We start from the raw sequence: 16,435 nt of genomic DNA on the forward strand, positions 1-16,435 counted from the left end.
TTAGACGGCCCGCCTCTCACGCAGGCCCAGCAGTGACTGCCCCGAGCTCCTTGCAAGCGGTGCATCTCATGGGAGGGTCGGCCCTCGCAAAGCAGGGGACAGTCTCACACTGGGGCCACCCCCACTCTAATGTTCTGTGACTTATCCACGCCCCTTTAAAACGGTTTCGAGACCGCTTTCTGGCAGATTCCCCCAAACCACCACGCAACAGAATAATACGAACGCAAGAAACCACATGCACACACACGCCAACACTCAGAGGGGCAGCAGCAGAGCCAGCGCCATCAGGAGCAGGGCAATCCACGCACGCATTTGCTGCTTTGGAGGTGGCAGAACTTCCAAAACGGAAGGCCCGCCTAAAACAGGGAGGACTTCGTGGACTTCTTGGGGAAAAAAAGAAAGCCAAAGGGGATAGGCAGGGGAGGGGGGCTCTAGGACGGGGTATTCCAACGCCTGAGTGCCACCGCTGAGAAGGCACCGTCTTGTGTAGCTGCCCACTGCACTCCAGAGGGTGGTGGAACGCAGAGCAAGGCCTCCCCAGCAATCTCAAAAGGCAAGTAGGACCAGCAAGTAGGATACCCTCAAGTATCCTGGGTCCTAGAGCGGAGAGGCAAGGTGGCCCTCTGACTCCCCGGTGGGTTGCTCAGACTGTCTCCGAAGAACCCAAAATGTGTGGACAGGTCAGCCAGTCCAGGCCTGCTTGCAGAGACAGAAAACAACTTTCCAGGCTGCTTCCCCAGCTCTGTTAGCCAAGATCAAGGCTGTGCGGGATCAGCAGAGAAGGGCTCACAATTTGAGGCGCAGATGTCAGCACCCTGAGAATGCTGGCTCTCAATGAAAGCTAAGGTTCTAGCCTTTATGGGTCACAAACAGATGCTCGAAAGGATGAGGGCAATGTCAGGCAGAAGGACTTCAGAGGTCTCGTCCACCTCTACGATGCTGTGAGATCTCAGGAATGGAGGGGCAACACGGGGTCGCCAGAGCTCCACGGGCAGGGCCTTGAGCCACAACGTGGCCCTTCTCACAATAAGCAGGAATGGAAGGAATGCTGCAAAGATGCAGACTGCAGAATCCATGACACAAGAGGTGTGACCTGCCTGGGCTGCAAAATCCAAGTTTCACGGCTGCTGCGTTGTGAACATGACTGTGTGTGTGTGTTTAGCACTGCTCACACACAGCTGCCTTGAGCCCTATCCAGAAGGTGCCAAGCAACCCACTTTGCCCCCTCCAGAGCTGTTGCCCCATCCCCTGGCTCGGAAGAGTCCACACACCGCTCACCCACTTGCACTGAGAGCGGCCACCACCAACCAGCTGCAGAAGCACAGTGGGCGTCAGGGCAGGGGCATCCTGACCGGCAGCACCTCTCCAGCGCCATCTTGGGACTTTGTCCACTGATCTGTCGCCACCAGGGGCAGGGGGAGCTGGAGGGGAAGGCCCGAGCACTTGGGAGGCTCAGCCTCCCTTGCTCAGCAGGGCTGCTCGCCATTCTACCAGGAGAAGCCAGACAGGCTTCCCCAGCCCGATGCCAGAAGTTCTTTCAAGCACAGCAGCAACAGCAGCCTCAGGGGGAGGACAATGACAGACACGGAGTTTCCCTGGAGACGTCTTCCACGTCTACGGGCGGCTGGAGAGGCTGCTGGGATCAGGCAAGGCCCCAGCAGGAAGCTTTGCTGCTGGTCGCTGCCTGCAGGGAAAAGGGGGGAAAGAGAGCCTCCTTTCATGGCTCTCCCTGTTACAGGGGTGGCGGTGGTGCCTCCTTGAGGGTTTCGCCGGAATGCCTGACGGCAGATGGAAAGACAGGAGATGTCTGCAGAGGTCCCCACTCCCCACCGCAGCCTTACCAGAATGCCAGCCAGGTGAGCCTGCTCCTGCCTGCCTGGCCTGCACACACACACACCAGCGGCCAGAGAGGGCCTGCGGCACCAAGTCAGGCAGAGCCCCCCACTCTGCACAGGCGAACTCCGCAGCGGGGGAACCCGGAGGCAGGAGCAATCCAGATTCACTCATTTTCCTTGCACTGGGCTGGCAGTCTGCAGGCACGCTGACTTCTCCTCATGCTGGGCACAAGTAATTTATGGCAGCCTTCCATGCAGCCACGCTGCCACGTTCGGAGGGAGTGTGCCACTGAACCCCAGTTGCTGGCCGGAGCAGCAATGGGAGGGAGCAATTGTCCCCATGTCCTGCTTCAGGGCTTTCCCGGAGGCAACAGATTGCCTGCTGTGGAAAACAAAACGGGCCTGCGTTGGTCCGAGCTGCAAAAGTGGTCTCAGGTTTCTGTGCTGCAATTCATCGGGAGCACAAAACGATGCACATTTATTAATTCTATAGTGTTGATTTTATTCTGATTTTACTTGTGTTTTTATCATTATTGAACAACGCCTAAAGAAACTTATTTTATGAGGCACTTAAATGAATGAGGCGCAGGGCACAGAATTCAGCTTCCTGTACATTTGGCTGTGTGCTTGTGTGTGTGTGTGTCTGCATTTATAAAAATGCAAGTTTCTGGCCCTTGTGGCTAGAAGGCAAGCAGGCAGTGCTTGGGGAAATCACAAAGTCAGAAGGAGTGCCAAAGAACATTTCCAGAGGTTAAGGGTGGCAGGGCTGCATTGCCCAGCACTGGTTTTATGTATTTGTTTATTATTACATTTGTATCCCGCCTTTCTTCCTCTTGCAAGGAATCCAAGGCGGCTCACAAGGTTCTCCTCATAGAATCATAGAATAGTAGGGCTGAAAGGGGCCTACAAGACCATCGAGTCCAACCCCCTGCTCAATGCAGGAGTCCAAGTCAGAGCATCCCCGACAGGTGGCTGTCCAGCCTTGTCTTGAACACCTCCAGTGTGGGAGAGCCCACCACCTCCCCAGGTAATTGGTTCCATTGTCGTATTGCTCTTACAGTCAGGAATTTTCTCCTGATGTTCAGCCGGAATCTGGCTTCCTGTAACTGGAGCCCATGATTCCGTGTCCTGCACTCTGGGATGATGGAGAAGAGATCCTGGCCTTCTTCTCTGTGACAACCTTTCAAGTACTTGAAGAGTGCTATCGTATCTCCCCTCAGTCTTCTCTTCTCCAGGCTAAACATGCCCAGTTCTTTCAGTCTGTCCTCACAGGGCTTTGTTTCCAGTCCCCTGATCATCTTTGTTGCCCTCCTCTGAACCCTCTCCAGTTTGTCTGCATCCTTCTTAAAGTGCGGTGCCCAGAACTGGACACAGTACACCAGATGAAGCCTAACCAGTGCTCAGTAGAGGGGAACTAGTACTTCCCGGGATTTGGAAGTGATGCTTCTATGAATGCAGCACAAAGTAGCATTGGCCTTTTTTGCAGCCACATCACATTGTTGGCTCATATTCAGCTTGTGATCGACAACAATTCCAAGATCCTTCTCGCTTGTAGTGTGGTTGAGCCACATATCCCCCATCTTGTAACTGTGCATTTGGTTTCTTATTCCTAGGTGCAGAACGTGGCATTTATCCCTATGAAATTTCATTCTGTTGTTTTCTGCCCAGCGCTCCAGTCTATCCAGATCACTTGGAATTTTGTTTCTGTCTTCCAAAGTATTAGCTATCCCGCCCAATTTGGTGTCATCTGCAAATTTGATCAGCATTCCCTGCACCTCCTCCTCCAAGTCATTAATACAAATGTTGAAGAGCACTGGGCACAGGACTGAGCCCTGCGGTACCCCACTTGTTACCTCTCCCCAGTTTGAGAAGGTCCCATTGATGAGCACTCTTTGAGTCCGATTCTGTAGCCAACTGTGGATCCACCTGATAGTTGTTCATCTAGCCCACTTTGAGCTAATTTGCTCATCAGGATATCATGGGGCACTTTGTCAAAAGCTTTGCTGAAGTCAAGGTATATTATGTCTACCGCATTCCCACGGTCTACAAGGGAGGTGACTTGATCAAAAAATGAGATCAGATTCGTCTAGGACTTGTTCTTGACAAATCCATGTTGGCTTCGAGTAATCACGACATTGTTTTCAAGGTGCTTCCAGATGGATGGCCTAATGATCTGCTCCAGAATTTTCCCAAGGATTGAAATCAGACTGACTGGTCTGTAGTTCCCAGGTTCCTCCTTTTTACCCTTTTTTAACATAGGGACCACATTAGCCCTCCTCCAGCCATCTGGCACTTCACCCGTCCTCCATGATTTCTCAAAGAGAATAGACAGCGGTTCTGAGAGTTCTTCTGCCAGTTCCTTTATGACTCTAGGATGCAGTTCATCTCGCCCTGGAGATTTGAACTCATTCAAAGTAATGAGGTGTTCCTTGACCATATGCCGATCGATCTCAAGCTGCAATCCTGCCCCTTCAGCCTGCACTTTGGGGGCTCATAGACCCTCTTTTGGGAGAAGACTGAGCCAAAGTAGGAATTGAGCACCTCTGCCTTTTCTTGTCATCTGTTATCATTTTGCCATCCTTATTTAATAGCTGAACCACCATTTCTTTCCTCTGCCTTTTACTATGCACGTAGCTGAAGAAAGCCTTTTTGTCGCTTTTAGCATCCCTCACTAACCTCAGCTCGTTCTCAGCTTTAGCCTTCCTGACGCCATCCCTGCAATTCTGGGCTACCTGCCTGTACTCTTCCTTTGTTGCTTGGCCTTCTTTCCACTTCCTATATGGGTCCTTTTTTGTTTTCAGGTCATCTCTAAGCTTTTTGTGAAGCCACATTGGCTTCTTCTGTTGTCTTCCACCTTTTCTTTTTGTTGGAATTGTGATTGTGCCTTGAGAATTTCCTTTTTTAAAAGCTCCCACCCATCTTGGACTCCTTTTCTCGTTAGCGTCGCTTGCCATGGGACCTTACTGATCATTGTTCTGAGTTCATTAAAATCAGCTTTCCTAAAATCCAGGGTACACGTTTGACTGCACTCGGCTTTTGCTTCCCTTAGAACCAAGAACTCACGCACAACATGGTCGCTTTCCCCCAGAGTTCCTATAACTGCTACTTTATCCATTAAGTCATCTCTGTTGGTTAGGATCAAGTCAAGGATAGCCGTTCCTCTAGTTCCGTCCTCTACTTTCTGTAGGAGGAAGTTATCCGCCACACAAGTCAGGAATTTCCTGGAGGGGCCATGTTTTGCAGAATTTGTCTCCCAACAAATATTGGGGAAATTGAAGTCCCCCATTATGACTACATCATGCTTCCTTAAAACACTGGCTATTTGCTTTTCAAAAGTTTCTTCCTCATCTTCTCCTTGATTGGGCAGCCGGCAGTAGACTCCGACCATCAGGTTCCTTTTATTCTTTGCTCCATTTATTTTGATCCAGATGCTCTCGATGGGGCTACCAAGCTCCTCCTCCTCCTCCTCTCCGTTTTATCCATTTATGGCATGACGCCGTTTCCCACCCATGGCTAGCTGTTACGCAAAAGGTAGGTCAAAGTAGTAACAGTAAAAGTGCAGAATTATGCAAAATAAGGAATGATGTACATTGGCTGATAACGGAATCTAGCTTTTCTGGATTTCCTGGGGGTGTAAGTTTATTTTATTTTGTACACTATGGACTGCAGGCAGTCCGGCCTGTGGGATGAGGAATGAACTTTTCTTGGCACAGGCATGCTACTTCCTAAAAGCAGGTCTGTCCCCAGCACCAAGTCAGCATGGCCCTCGGGCCAGAAGCAGAAGGGACTCCCCCCCCCCCCCAGCATCCTTTTCTGGGAGAGGGCAGGACAAAGTGGAGCTAAGAACTGCCCGAGCAGCCGCATTCCCTGGCATGTGCAGGGAGGCCATTCCAAGCCAGGGTTCGATTTCAGCTTTGACCAGCAGCTCCGAGACTCACACTCGAGTGCATGGCCGAATAAAATATTTTTTCATGAATTTAACGCCAGCATGTCTGTGTTTGGAAACTCTGAAAAACCCATGTTGTATGGTTTACTGCACTGGAAAAGGTGCCAGCAGAGTTTCAAAGGAAGGGAAGTGTATAACTGTTTCCTTTCAAAATGCTTTTTCCAATGGGATCCATTGAGGGAAAAGGCTGGAACTAACTAAAACATTATTAAAAACTGTTACGAAGAGAGACAGAGAGATGGAAAAAGATAGACCAAAAAAAGAAGGAGGGAAAAAAACCCAATGTGGAATTGAAGAAGAGGGGGAGGCGAGGAAGGGGATATGCCACAGGCAGAGAGACCCCTGGGGGGAGTGCGAGGCGAGGCAGCGTTTATTCCTGCTGATCGAAGAACAAGGCTTGCAAGCGGACCCGGCAAGCGGCCCTTGATGGACCACCATGCTGGCGGGGAGCGATGCTCACGTGAACTGCTGACCCTCCACTCCCCAACCAAAAGTATTTCTGCAGGAGCAAAACGGTTCCCCGGGTCACAGCTGGCTTTGCCAAGGTGGGGGGTGGGGTGGTGAGCCCAGCAATCCCTGGAAGCAACACTTAGTTGACTCTAAGGGATCCCCCCCCTTTTAGGCAGGATGTTCCAAAGAGGTCCACTCTGAGAGCATCCGACTGTAGCTAAGACAACAGGCCGGGCTGCTCTGTGGCAAAAACCAAGCCACAATCCCGCACCGTGAGATGCTGCATTTCGCCACCTGCCAGCATGTGGGCCACACCATACTGGGAGTCCTTTGCTTATTCAGAGCTATGCAGGGCTCCGGAGCCTTGCACCCAGCCCACCCCACGCCAGACACCCCACTCAGCGACACGCGTCTACCTGGCTTCCACGGTCGCAATAGGCCATCACCCGCCCGCTTTGAAGCCCAGCTACTGTGTCCCGGTTTTGAGCCATCGAAGCTGAGGCCTGGGGGCAGTCGTCGCTCTGCAAATGAAGCACCAGCCTGGCTTCCCTTTCACCAGGCTAAACAAACCCCAGGGCCGCCGTTTTCCCTAAGATGTCATGTTCTCCAGAACTCTTAAGGTTCCTTCCTTCCTTCCGTCCTGAAAGGAAAATGAGCAGGAGCAAACAAGGGGACCAGCAAAGGCGACCTCAGCAATACTGAGGAGGAAAGGAGATTTGCTCTCCCGACGCTTGACGGTGGTCACCCTATAATGCAGCCCCTGTCCTTTTGGCTGGCAGAGAACGTGGTGTCCTGAGCTGTGCAGCTGTCAAATTGAAAAGCCGCGTTTCTGGTCCTCATGGATGTTGGGAAGAAACTGAAGTGGGGTGGGACATCAGCACCCTGCTCGATTCCCTCTCTCCCCCATCTGCGGAAGTCCTACCCTTAGCTGGTGTGGCTAACGGCAGCACCTCCTTGGGGAACCTGCCTATCGTCTTGGCAAGAGCCACATACACCAACCCTCCTGGTCAGCCCGGCAAAGCTGCTGCCCGGCTGGGCAAGAGCCTGGGGCGGGTTTGCGGCACTTTCCATCCTCCAGTTCTTCGGGGTGCCTCAGCTGTGGGCTGCAGCACACATGTGGAGGGATGAGGGGAAAAATAAACAGGCAGACAAAAGAATGAGGACGCCCTGCCAATTCCAATCGCGCAGCGTTGCGTTTCAGTGCTTATCAAGCTGAGAAAGAGCAGAGTTCTTGGAAAACAGCACTTCCTTTCTTCCCGTGCCAGCGTCAAACACCCTCAAGGACGGGTACAGGCCAGGCACAGCGGCAGCCCACCCGCCCCACCCTGCTCAGCAAACAAGCCCTCAACAGCGGCTGGTGAAAAGAGGAAAAAAAGGGGGGGAGTGTAGCATCACAGCGAGATTTTATTGTTATTCATGTCGGATCTGGCTGCTGCCAGAGGGCCAAATTAGCCACCAACGTGTTGTGCTAATAAAGAGTGCTTTCAAAAAATTACACATTTTTACAAGCCCCAATTATGGCTCCTGCATTAGCCCTGCTGCAGGCAGCAGCCCTGGACACCGGGACCAGGGCTTTGGGACCAGCGATCACAAGAGGCAGGCTGCCTGCCAGATTCGACCACGCCAGCACATGGCCCAGTGCACAAAAGGCACCTCCTGTTGCCCATTCCCGATCCCTGCAGCCATGGCAGGAGTGGCCACGCTTTTCCCGCTCCTCCAGGGCTTGCAAAAGATCAGAAACCACTGCAGAGAGCCACGCCGCGGGTTCCACAAAAGGCAGTTTTAAGGACCAATGTGGCCAGCTGAAGGAGTGGGAGTGTCACAGAAATCTCAAAACAAAACTTGCTGTAAGATCAAGAGAGCTCCGAGAGAAAGCTGGCCCAATCCTGTCACAGCCTCAGGGGGTGGAGGATTTGGTCTTTCCATTTTGGGGAAGGGCTGTAGCTCAAGGGTGGAGCAAAAGCTTTGCATGCAGAAGGTCCTGGGTTTGATCTCCGGCATCTCCAGGTAGGGCTGGAAAAATTCCTGCCTGAAATCTGGAGAGCCATGGTGGCCAGTCAGTGTCAACAAGGATCTGACTCTGAACAAGGCAGCTTCCGATGTTCCATTTGACCTTTCGCGAACGACCCCCAACCCTGTCCCTACTGTCCAGACGGAGGCAGCCCTGAGGGGCTCAGCTGTAACACTAGAGCAACCTGCCCTGGTTGGGCCTGGGCTTTGCATGACAGTGCCAGGGCTGGAGACAGAGGAAGCTGTGCCCTACACATCCCTGGGCTCCAGGCCCAGATGCCCCCCTCTGAAGGGAAAACAAGCAGAATAAGACCACCCTGTTTGGAGGCTGCTGCCCAGGAAAAGCTGGCTGTCTTTAGGGCTGGGATGCCTCTTTCTCGACGGGAAGACACCCACACAGCCCCAGGTCCACAGCACCCAAACACTGTGCGGATCCATGGGTTGCGCTTCTGGAACACAGTCTGGTTCTTGACCAGGATTACTTTAATTTGCAAGCTAACTGGCTCCAGCTGCGATGGGAAGGAAAGCTAACAGTAGTACACAGGCAGCCCTTAAGTACTGGTGTGAAGGCCGGCAACACTACGCCCCCCCCCGCCCCCCACTATAAAAAGAACACACAACCATTTTGGCCTCTGTTAATTCAGGCCCTGAAGACATAGGTTTGCAGATACATCTCTTCCTTCTCCCCCCGCCAATATTCTGGCTTCTCAAGAGCATTTATTGCAATTGGGGTGTGTGTGTGTGTGTGCGCGCGCGCGCGTGATAGTCAAAAAACAAAACAAAACAAAAACCCTGGTTGATAAAAGGAAACGAGGGAGACGCGAACAATTGAAAACTACCTAAAAGCTCGAGAGAGGTTTATTTTATTAGTTCTTAATAAATATCTTGCAGATTTCCTGCAGGAAATACACCAGATCACATGTAGAATAGTTTGATACTGATGTCAACGGCATCAACATATGAAATCTATTAGGGGCGAAGCCACAGCAGGGCGATCAGTGTGCAGAAAAGCTGCACGGCACCAAGACGAGGGGGGGGGAATCTCACGGCCCTTCCAAATTCTTCGAGAGGTAAAAAAGTCAGCCAAGACACAGAGAGAGAGAGAGAGAGGGAGAAAAAAATTCCCACATCCTGCTTTGGGCTGCCAGCAATCTGAAGTGCCCAGAGATTAATTCTATGTCTGGCCTGGAAATGTGACTTTAAAGCATTGGGGGCTTGGGGGGGGGAGGGGACTGGGGAAGGCTGGGGGGAGGCCAGGCTAACTGGGGCTGGCACGGTGCCACCAACCCTTCCACCCCACCCCCGGCACCCCCAGCCATGTTTCAATGTAGACAGCAGTAAACCCCAACAGACAGCCGCCTCCTTGCACTGCCAGCAGCTCTCACAGCCACGGCAGCTGCAGCGCGTCTCGCTCGGCAGAGGCAGATGGGACTGAGTGCGCTGCTTCCGCTCTGCAGGCTTTCAAGAGGCAGGCAGGCAGGCTCCCCCCGCCCCTGGGCCGCTTGTGCCCCCCCACTTCACACAGCCTGAGCCACTGGCCCAAGTCCTCATTGGGGCGGTCCCCCCTCACGCCCCAACAGGAGGCCTCCCATGTGCTCACCCAGGGAGCCTTGCCGGAATCCGCCACCTCCTCCCACAGCAAAGGGCTTTGGGAGACGTGGGTGAGAACGGCCCCTGGGCAGGTACTGAAAGGCCAGTGGCTGTCAAGCGATGGCCCTTTTAGGGCTGATCAGGAAGCCACCTTAGCCCAGTCAGACAATGCATCCCTCAAAGCTCGGCTGGGTCTCCTCTGACATACAGCCTCTCTCCAGGCCTCTGGCAGGGAAAGGTCTTCCTAGCACCCGCCACCCGATGCTTTCAACTGGCAGGGGACCCAGACAAGGACTTCCGGGGCACGTGCCCGGCAGGCTCACATGGGGGACGGCGGCCCTTAAGGTGCTTGTGACTCAGACGCGCAGAACAAGGAGGGGCAGAGCTGGGTGTCATCCGCATAGAGATGGCCCACCTTGCTCCAGTTGACCTGCCTGAGGCAGCAATTCCATGCAGCTCTTAAGAACATTGCGAGCACCATGCTGGATCAGAGCAAGGCCCATCTGGCCCCATGTCATCTCCACAGCGGCCAGCCAGATCCCCAATGGGAAACCCCGAGCAGGACATGAGCGCAACAGCAGCGCCTCCCCGCTCACGTTCCCCAGGCCTCTGATCCCGGACTTTCCGTGGGCAAAGCGAGTGGCTGGCCGCTGCCCTTCCCCAGAACGAGGCAGGCTGGGCACGGGGCTGAGGGGGAGGGGGCCCTGGCTCAGAGGGAGGGGGGGGCCCTGGCTCAGAGGGAGGGGGGGGGCCTGGCTCAGAGGGAGGGGGGGGCCCTGGCTCAGAGGGAGGGGGGGCCTGCTTCGCACGCAGAAGGTCCCCAGCTCGGTCCTGGCATCTCCAGGCGCGACCAGAAAACTCCTCCCTGCTGAAACCCGCAGAGCCACTGCCACCAGTCGCGTCGACAGATGCAGATGGGCGGAGGGCCTGACTCGGCCTAGGCAGCCTTTCCTTACGCGTGGGTAAAGCTGAAGCAGCGCACCAAGGCGGGCCCAAGCAGCGCTGCTCGCTGTCGACTCCACTGAGTGATCAGGGCGCCTGTTGATTTATTGCTAGTTATTCATTTACTTGTTAAATTTACGTCCCGCCCAATGGCAGATGCCCCCGGGGAGGTTACCCCCCTTCAAAACAACAGTGAAATAATAACCAGAACAATAAATGCAACAAAATATTAGATCATGAGAACATCAATATTAAAGAGCCAGCGGTGAAAGGAATAATCAGAGCTGCAGATTAAAGATGACACGCCTGCTGGAAGAGGAAGGCCTTCACCTGCCGTTTCAACGTACACAGTGAAGATGCCAAGCGGATCTCCCTGGGAAGGGCATTCCACAGAGGGGGCCACTGCCAAGAAGGCTCTTCCTCTGCAAAGTCCCCCATCGTGCCACTGCAGGTGGCGGCACCCAAATTAGGGCCTCTGAAGACCATTTCAGCATTTGGGCAGGTTACAGATTAGACTGACTCATTTGCCTTGATTAAAGCTGGAAGCCTGAGCTTCCACACTGCTCTCCCCGTGATGTCTGAGAGCAGTAGAAGAGCTCAGGCCATGCCCGCCAGATGCTTTGGACTACAACTCCCAGGATTCCTGAGCACTGGCCATCCTGTCTGGGGCTGATAGAGGTGGAAGCCTAAAGCATCGGAAGGGCAGCAGCTGGGGAAGGGCAGCAGCTGGGGAAGGGCAGCAGCTGGGGAAGGCCATCGCTGGCTCTGCTCACAGGTGGGACCTGGGCGCCTCTTGAGCTAAGCCCGAACCCCATGTCGACGGCTGCGTCGCTCCCGCCGTCCCACAGCCCATGGTCTTAAAAGGGAAGCAGAACTCCACCTTGGAGCCTGAAGCTGTGGTCGCAACTTGAGGCAGGCAGAGAGACACACACATCCCGAGGCCTCGCTCGAGAGCTGGAGGCGGGGAAGAGGAAGAGGTGCTTTCTCCACAGTGAACCTGGGCCTTGAGGCCAGCACCAGGCGCCAGCACCCAGACGTTCAGGAAGCTGGGACAGAGCTCGTATACAGGAGACTGATGGCAGGATTCAGGGCAACCAAGCTGGGTGTTCGAGAGGCCTCAAAAGTGAATCACACTAGCCCTGGAGGGGCCATCTGCTTGCCCATCGAGGGGAATTTTGGAAGCTGCCTTAAACCGAGTCAGAAAAATGGTCCTGCGTCCTGGATGGTCTGCACCAGCCTTCCCCAACCTGGTGCCCTCCAGCTGTGCTGGACTTCAACTCCCAGAATGCCCCAGCCAGCACAGGACTATCAAGTTTAAGGTGCAATCCTATGCATGTTCATGCAGAAAGAAGTCCTGCACTCCCAGCATTCCCCAGTCAGCCATTGCTACAATCAGTCTTACAGCTCCATGGCTGGCTGGGGCACGCTGGGAGTTGCAGGTCTTTTTTCTGTTGAAATATGAACAGGATGGCACCCTTGTTCTGGCAGCTTTTATGGACCACAGGCCACTTGGTCAGAGGCAGGGCCAGAGGATGAGATTGAGAGAACATAGCAAAGATGACCTTTCCTTCTAGCATGGAGTGGCAGCTTTTATGATCACACTGAATGTTCACACACTTCCCGCAGTATCTTGAGGGCTTGCCCTGAAAGGGCGGCTGATTAATCATGCTGGCAAAGCAACAACCCTTTATGTATTCTTAAAATGTGCACGCTGCCTTCCAGCAAAAAGGGGTTTCAAGGTGGCTCATAACTGGAATAGGCAGGGTGTGGGAGAGCATCAACCTGGACACAATCTGAACCACAGAACACATTAAAACGGTATCTTTGGCAGAAGGCAACACGATCACCTGGCTCAAAAGCCAGATAGGAGGGGCTGCCTTGAAGGGCCCTTTGAAAAGGGCTGGCAAGACAGATCTGGTAGAGCTCCTTTGAATGGAGATTCCATGACTGCGGGGCCTCCACCAGAAAGGCCCACGGCCACTGCTCAGTGTGGAATGGTGTCCAACAGAAAGCCTCGTCGCCTCATTTTAAATCATAAGGGGGCGCATTGTGGGTGGCGGAGTAGAGCCCCATCAGATACGCTGGGCTGAAGCCTTTCACAATCAACACCATCCCTTTCCGTTCGGCCTACAACTGAACTGGTAACCCACAGCCGTCTTTTTAGAACCGGGGTCCTGACGTCTAGAATCCCAGCTCTGCAAGCAACAGTGGAGCTGCTGCATCCAAAGAACCCAAGGAGACCCCTGCTGGGCCAGATGCAAGGCTGATCTAGCCCAACCTGGGGGCCCCCAGAGGTGCAGGACTGCAAGCCCTACTGGCATGGAGGTCGCAAGGCTGGACCAGCACTCCATCCCATTTCCAACACACAGCGACTGGCCTAGATGCCGCTGGGAAGGCCGCAAGCTGGCCACAAAGGCAACAGGCCTCTCCCACGGTTTGCCTCCTGGAGGTTTAGGCTGTGTGCAGTTTTACTTAGGCCAAATCGATCAATCAAGCAACAAATCAGTTAAAGGACAGATCATTAAGTAAGGGTGAGATCCTATGCATGTTTAGACTGGCTGGGGGACATGCTGGGAGCTGTGGGACTTTTTTCTGTCTAAGCATGCATATGATCGTGCCCTAAATGCCTTTTCCCCAGTTAGTTCAAACAAGGAGGGATAACAGCTCGGCGGAAGAGCCCCGCTTTGCAGAAAGAAGGTCCCCGGCATCTCCAGTTTTAAAAAACCCAGTTGGCAGATGTTTCAGGCAGGATTCTTCCCAGCCCTTCCTGGCGCGGCCGGGGATCCTGCCCGGGACCTGCACGCCAGGCAGGGCTCTGCCACGAAGCTACAGCCCCTCCCCGGTGCTACAGGGAACAAAGGCCTGACCCAGGGAGGAGGCACCCTTTCCTGCTTCCCTGAGTCCTGGCTCCAGCCGGGAAGCCTGATCACCCTGCTGGCTAGCCCCTGGAGGTGGCCCGCTCTCGGACTGCCCCGGAGGGACTCAGCCCATCTCTGGGTCTGGGGAGTGGGGCTGGAGGCCACTTCCTCCTGGTGCTGTGCTTCTGCTCCGAGGAACCTGAGGTTAAGGCAACCCTCAGGAGGGACTAATTTTAAAATGCCACTAAACCGAGCCAGCAGCAGAGCCCCGGGGCTATTTTTACTGGCGGCTGAGAGAACTGGACTCCACCAACGGCTTTCCGGCTCGGATACGTGCCGGGTGGTTTAGCACATCAAGGCACCGGCAAGGTGTTGCACCTGCAGCTCTCCCTGCCCCTCAGGGCCTTCTGCAGAACCACGCGGGCTCTTCTGCAAAGAGCTTGGGGGTGGGGCTCAGTCTGGCACGGGGGGGGGGGGCATTTGTTGATGCTGCATGGGAAGGTGCCACACCACTCGGCGCCCAGGCACCCGCCTCCTAGCACATGGAAGAGGGGCTCTGCGCCCCGCCCAGCAGCAGGCTGTGCAAGTTCTGATCTGACCAGGGTCCCTCCTTGGGGTAGCTCACCTGAGGCTGGGAGACGGATGCTCCGACAGGCAGAGGAAATGGAAAAGGGGGGGCCATGCTGAGGGCCCTGCTATCCCACAGGACACTGAAGATGGGGCTGGGCAGGGACCCTCTTTCAGGCTGCCCCAGGAACCTGGGGTCGGGGGCGCAGATAGACCACCGTCACACTTTATGCCAAGGATTCGCTATCCCTTAGCCTCCTGCCCAGTCGTGAATTTCAGCCTGGAACCACCAGGCACAGTCCAAAACCAGCTGGCATGACCACAGAGGAAGCCAGCTGGCAGTTTCCCAAGCCCAATGTGATCTACTCCGATGATGCAAGCTCTCAAGCAAAGCGGGGGGGGGGGGTGTCCCTTCCAACCTAGCTGCCCAAGATCTTTTAACAGGAGAGGCTGCAAGTCAAAATTAGGAGCTATGGGCCCTTCTTGCCACTTACATCTGGAGCCCAGAAAGTCAAAGATGCTCCTCAGCACATGCAAAGGGCCTTCCCTCCACCACCACACCCAGTCCCTGTCCAGCCTGGGCTAGGCAGAATGGCCTCGAGGAAGGAGCCCTCCCTTCACAAAAGAAATGCCACCAAGGCCAGAGGGAGGCTCTCTGCTTGCACTGCAGAGCGTGATGCTCAGCCGATGGATTCAACTGTCTTGTGGTTTTTATGGCTTCTATTTTTGTAAGCTGGTTTGTATTTTGCATTTTGTTTGTTTGGGAAGGGCAGGGTATAAGTTCTAAAAATAAATAAATAATGCTGAACACAGAAGTTACACCACGAGGCGCACAAAACAGTGACAACCAAGTTCTCCTTCTACACACACACACACACACACTATTGCCTAAGAACAGCCAAACGGAGCAACACGCCTTTGGGGTCCCCTGCCTTCTGCCCTGCTGGGAAGGCCCCAAAGACCAGAATGGAGACCCCCGAGGCTGCACATGTATGTGTAGGGAAAGGTCGGCAAGCATCCGGGAGAGAGGAAGAGGAGAAGTGATCCTGGCAGTGCCCTCTGCACATCCTCCAATGATTTATAGGAACTATAATCCAATAATATAGTAAAACAGAACAGTGTGTCTGAGATGGGTTCGATTCCAGGAATTATAAAACAAATTATTAAAAAGAGAGAGAGCGCGCGCACCCCAGAGGGTCCAGATTTGAATAAATTGGGCACAGATGGGTGGGGGAGGGGGCTTTTCCTCCCCCCACAGAGATGCCCTGCCACAAGGCACGGCTTCAATTAGCTTGCTTGCAAACTGGGACTTGAATCCCCCCCCTTCCCCAAAATGACAGAATTAACAATAAGAAAATAGCATTCCCAGCATGTCTGTGGTCAGGATGAAGGGACCCACCGCTTCTCTGCCAGGCGGATGTGTAGATGGCTACCAAACAGCCTGATGCGGCCACCTGGGGCAGGGTTTCATGCTCAGAGCTTCCTGTGGGGGGGTGGGGGGCATACGATGGCAAGGGCCCGCCAACGACTCCTTCGGGAGGGAGTCAGCAAGGAGCCAAGGAACGCACCTCCGAGTGGGGGGTCTGGCTAAAACGGCTGCAGAACTCGCAAATGCATCCAGGCAAATCCTTCCTGGTGGGCCGGCTGGGGGTGGGGGAGACAGGATTGGTAGGCACCAAGACTCAAAACAAGGCTCAGGGATGAGCAAGGCCCAGAGGGTCTAGCAAGACTTTTGTGGTGCCATGATGGACTGTGATGGACCCACAATCTGACCTGTTCGGAATGAGCCACTGTGATGGTTCCCCTGCACAAGCCTTACGGAAATTAGCAGGATGACACCCTCTCGCCTGCTCGGTATGAGGGACGGGGAGAGAGAATAAGGGGCCAGGCCATCTCCAGGCCGGGCTGGGAAAGATGTCTGAAGAGCCACTTTGAGGCAATACTGAGCTACATGGGCCGCTAGCCTGACTCCACTGCCTGTGCAGACTCTGAATGGCCTGGCGGGTCGTGCTCCATGCTGACTTGAGAAATCTGGGGCAGAGGGGCACCATTTGGGCTGGTCTTCTCCAACCTGGTGCCTTTCCAGAGGTGTTGGACTGCAACTCCCAGCACGCCCCAGCCAGCTTAGCTGGGAGTTGCAGCCCAACACCCCAAGAGGGCGCCAGGCTGGAGAAGACCAACTCGGGGGATCCACTCACTCCTCAGACTGTCCCTGTGAGTGCAGCCTGTGTGGGGCG

At 54.3% G+C, this 16,435-nt stretch overlaps 1 protein-coding gene across 2 annotated transcripts in view; it reads right to left on the reverse strand.

The window, feature by feature from the left end:
- SMG6 (SMG6 nonsense mediated mRNA decay factor) overlaps positions 1 to 16,435 on the reverse strand; it is a 101,048-nt gene that overhangs the window by 52,172 nt on the left and 32,441 nt on the right. The window lies entirely within an intron of this gene.

This window comes from Heloderma suspectum, chromosome 16 (genome assembly GCF_057233095.1).
Source record: "Heloderma suspectum isolate Gila_16-S chromosome 16, 16-S_ref, whole genome shotgun sequence".
Taxonomy (NCBI): domain Eukaryota; kingdom Metazoa; phylum Chordata; class Lepidosauria; order Squamata; family Helodermatidae; genus Heloderma; species Heloderma suspectum.